The sequence below is a fragment of the Montipora capricornis genome, chromosome 3, assembly GCF_036669925.1.
Source record: "Montipora capricornis isolate CH-2021 chromosome 3, ASM3666992v2, whole genome shotgun sequence".
NCBI classification, from domain to species: domain Eukaryota; kingdom Metazoa; phylum Cnidaria; class Anthozoa; order Scleractinia; family Acroporidae; genus Montipora; species Montipora capricornis.
This window is the reverse complement of record NC_090885.1, coordinates 55,665,458-55,670,457: the sequence shown is the minus strand read 5'-3', so window position 1 is coordinate 55,670,457 and position 5,000 is coordinate 55,665,458. Positions and strand designations below refer to the sequence as shown.

The following is a 5,000-nucleotide window of genomic DNA, read 5'->3' as shown; positions in this document are numbered from 1 at the left end:
ACCTTTTAGCGTTGTATATACCACGTGTAATGTAGAATAAACATTTACTGTTGAGACTACCTTTAGTACCAAGTAAATTCTAGACAACTTACTAAGTTCTCCACCTCAGCACTCTGGCGCACACCCCATTGAAAGCTACCGGTTAACACTCTAGCATATATGAGAGCAAGGCCCACCACTCCAGAGGAAAGCTCTTGAATGTTAATTTTAAAAAAAAAGGAAAAGAAAAAGAAAATGAAGATAACAAAACTGTTTGCCAAAAGCAACTTGGGATCAGGTAAAAACAAATAAACCATTCGGTGAAAAAGGCCAATTGTTGCCTCTTTACTTCCTTAATTTAGAAATTGGTTTTTGCCTCTTTAAACCCCGACAACGAGAGGCGCGAGTACAAGAATCTCAATGCGCCTCGTGATCTAAACACTTGGTTTAATTGCTGGTTTTCACTCACGTGATCAACAGCCATGTTTTTCAACGAAAACAAAAGGAAGCGTTTGCATAATAATAGAGTTAAATTCCCGGAGGATTTGGTCGGGGCACTAATATGGCCGCCTTTTCTTTGTTTAGGGGCACCAACATGGCGGTCGTGACGTCATGTGAAAACCGAGAATAGGAAGAATGCCACTGATTGCCCGAAAACTATACGATCGGCTTTCTTGCCGGCTCAACCAATAAACACGTTAGAAAAAATTCCTTTGAATATGAAACCAGTACTATTTGCCGCTTTAGCAATCTGGCCATCTAACAACAACTACTACAAAAACTGGAACTGCAACTACAACTACAACTACAGCTACAGCTACAGCAACAGCAACTACAACTGCTCCTGCTAACCCTAACTGCTACACCTTTTGCTGTTCATTTGCGTAAAATATACATTCATTTACGTCAACAGTTGAAACTATACGGCAAATATAACGAACTTTCAATAATGCTATTTGCATATGTATTAACATTCAATAGCATCAATGGATGAACAATTGCACCTTTGGGCAATGACAGATAACAATATACCTTAAATCTCGCGCGATGGTTCATCATTAACACCACCAAAAAATCAATTGCATAGTAAGACAACCAATGGCGTATTAGAGAAATACAATAATGCAATTTGCATAGAGACGCACAATCAATTGCACCTTCATACAATCGTTTAATCGTTGGTAGTTTTCGAACAAACAATAGGAAGAAAAAATATTCGTTAGTGTCATTCATAGTAGTTACATGTATTTTAAAATACTATTCATCATCATCATCATCATCACCATCGTCGCCGTCATTGTTCTCGAGCTTATCCAGCAGAGCTCAATTACTCTACTAATTGCAGAAATTGTAAATCAAATCAAAATGACTGCAGACCAAATCAAATATTGGTTTTTGGTGAGAGAAGACTCGCAACCCTAGATAGGATAAGGACCTCTCAGGTGAGGGATTGTAATCCTCTAGAGAGTATTGTGTTCTTGGGGATTGTAAGCCCTTGGCGAGGATTGTAACCTCGCATTGCCAACTTGTTGTCATGGCCTTGGGGATTGTAACCCCTTGGAGAGGATCACGACTTCTCTTTGCCGGGCAACTTAGTTATCCTGCTTTTTCACGACCTGCTAATGGAGTGCTTCATCTCCTACCCCATTACCCAACAAATTGTTGTCTGTTCCACTCGCTGTTAATGGGTTGGGAACTTTAAGGTGACAGAAGACTCAGGATATTCAGAGAAAAATCTCTCAGACAAAAGTAGAGATTCAACGAAAACTCAACTTTGCATAGGCTGTTGAGTTCGGGAATCAAACCCAAGCGATATTGGTCAGTACCTACACTTTTCTTGATCTACAAAGCTTTGAATTGGATTCAATCGAAACTCTTTTTATTGTATCCATCGGATAGTCCACGCGCTGTAATTAGCAAATTTAGAGGGTCGTATTCTACAGTACGGCTCGCGATACGGCGAGCTAAGTTTGAAATTTTGATGCAACATTTTCCAGAAAGTTATTCATGTTGTTTTACGGGAAATAAACTTGTGAAAATGTTTTAATCTTGCAACGTAAAGTGCGGACCCCGAACTCGATTAGTAAAAAGAGGATATTACATGGCCGCGCGGGGATTCGAATTTCATCCTCGAGTGCTGATAGTATCTCACTCGTTCGCGATACTATCAGCACGAGAAGATAACATTCGTGTCCCCAAGCGACCATGTAATGTTCAGTTTATTATACAGATATTGATGAAATGTCCAGAATAAAAACAACTTGTTTTATTCATTTTCGAAATTATTATTGTTATTATGATGATGATGTTCACTGCGCGCGGTGAAGATATGATTTTTCGTATGAAGGAAAATTAGTATTTCACCAGTATCGATAGAAATATATGTTATTTACCGGCTGGGAGGTCCGTAAAGCGAAAAACTGTGACCGAGGTCTTGAAAGTGCTGCCCGAGGCAGCTTTTTCAAGACCGAGGTCACCGTTTTTGGCTATACGGACCAACCCTTAGCTGGTTAACAACAGCGCTTGATAGCGAATGGAGAATTAAAGCGACTTACAAACTGAATATTTCAAAGAGAAATATTTTTATTTAAATTTTATATCCAAACCTCTTGTCTAATAAAAAGTGACTTCTGTATGTAAACGGATTCGGTGTCAAAAAATGGAAATTAAAGGTCAAGGACAAAATTTTTCCGAGCGTTACTGTGCCCGTGGTAGAGATAGGAAAATCCGGACCGCGCGAAGAACCAATCAGATTACATGATTCCCGATACCGTGCCCTCTCGGAAAAAAATAAAAAGAGGTATTTAACACTTACTTATTCCACCCTCCGCCATCAATAGCGCAGTGAACACTGCCACAACAGCAAAAACAGAACACATGAAATCAAGACGGCATCCAAGCCACCTGGCTCCTGTTTCGAATAACAACCACGAGGTTGAGTGATCATCTAGAAAAACATGGTACATGTCCCTAAATCTATCTTCGGCTGAGTATGCCCGGATAGTGGTGAGACCTTGAATGGTGGCAGAGATGTGAGAGTAGAAAGGATTGCGGTCTGACAAATAGAAAAAAAAACATGTTGTTCAGTTCTTCATTGTTCAATTTTACCAGAGCTAGACACCTTATTCTAAAATGGCTGCCGTTTTAGTATTCTTTTGTTTGATTGCAAATTGGCCTTTTTGGCCTCGTTCAAGGTTGAACATTCTTTTGAATTTTACGTTTGAAAGAAAGGCCAAAAGGGCCAACTTGCAAGGAAACAAAAAAATACTAAAATGGCGGCCATTTTGGAATGAGGTGTATACGCAAACTTTAAAGAGCACGAAAGCTAGGAAGAACATTCTAAAACATATTTATAGAATAATCGCAGCAGCAAAATAGTAATCACCGCGTAGACGACTCACAATTCATAAATAATGCATGAGGATGAAATAAAGGAGTTTCGTTTTTAAAGAAACTGTAGAGGAAGAGGGGGGGGGGGGGGGGTGGGGGGGACCGGTGGGGAAAGGAAACATCAACTGGGTGATATGGGAAAGTGACCACCGTAGAGAAATTGCAAGGCTGACATTCCGAGCGTTAGCCCTTCATCAAAGCGAATAAGGGAATTATGGGCTATTGGTGGGAATATAGCACGCGTATTTCGTAGGTCAGATTATTGAATGTCGTACCATTCAACGTTCCCTTTGTAACCTTGTTTATTCTTCTTACTTCTTCTTATCTCACCCCTCCCCTCCGCCCTCCCTTTTTTTAGCTCATGGCTTTGGTTTTTCAAATCAGGCTTATTTGCACCTAAATAAATTGCTTCATTTTTAGAACCGATGATCATTTCGCTTAAAAAATCGTTTTATGGCTTATGGCTTTCATTTATTCTCTATATATGATAGCTTCACATGTCGGGATATGAAACGAACTCATTCGCAGTGGACCGGTCCCTAGACCGAATGAAAAAATGGCTGCGGATAAATTATTCTTTTATCTTTGTACTAATTAGCGTTTCTAGCCTCGTTTGAAAGAGTCTATATTCAGATTAATTTGCAATGAAATGATAGTTTATTTGCGGCCATTTATGCATTCGGTCTCGGTCAAGTATTTCTGGGCCACGGCATGTTCAAGGGTTTAAATTCCAACCCAACCCTTGAGCTACCTTTAGGCTTCCTTTCGTTGCACAGATCTATGATTTCTCTTACATGAAACTTACTCATCGCTTCAAGGCGTTTGATTTCTCTTGAAGACCTTACGTAATAATGTCGTAAATACACGAAGAGGGCTAAGATGGGGATGGCGGCTGCCAATAGGTAAGGCATTGCTGCAACATTTAGCAACAAAACTGCGCATGCCAGGAGCAAGAGCTGAAATTGAAGAAAAACAACATCAAGGGTTGAATGAAATACCTTTTCTCAAAATCGTTGCGTTGCATATTCAGGACGTCACCCACTAGAATTCGTGACTCATGCATGACGGCCATAAGTTAAGAATCTCCCCACATTTGCAAATCATATCCTGTTCTTCTGAAAAGAGCTCCTTACATACACACGTGTATGCAATATCATCAGTGAGCAGTTTAAATATTTTAACAATTATTCCATGAGCACGCTTTGGATATCAGATGGTAGATAGCCAACGAGGCGGGTAGCGCCGAGTTTGCTATAACCAGTGTCATACATCCAACAGGCGCGAATGGAATACATAAAAACTCGTAGACAAACGGTCACCTTAGGTATTTTGTAGTGCTGACAACATTAATTTGCCACCAGCGACAAGGAAACGTGCCGACTGTCTAGCAGTTGGCATAGGTCCTAAAGCTGGACAGAGAACTCTGATGCTATGTAGTGCGCAGCTCTGTATTGAATGTATGCATTAGAGGCATTAATGAACAGCACAGCATTGGTAAGTTTAATACAGTAAAGCGAGTTGAATGCTACTTTTTTTTGAAAGTTTGGTATATTGTACTGATAGACAACCTTTCGAGTGCTGCGTAATACAGTAAGCAAGTAAAATGTTATAGTTTTCAGTAACGACACTCG

General features: G+C 40.0%; 1 pseudogene; it reads right to left on the bottom strand.

Annotated features, from left to right (window-relative positions):
* Positions 1-5,000, bottom strand: part of LOC138040601 (ATP-binding cassette sub-family C member 4-like) — a 40,414-nt pseudogene that overhangs the window by 6,632 nt on the left and 28,782 nt on the right.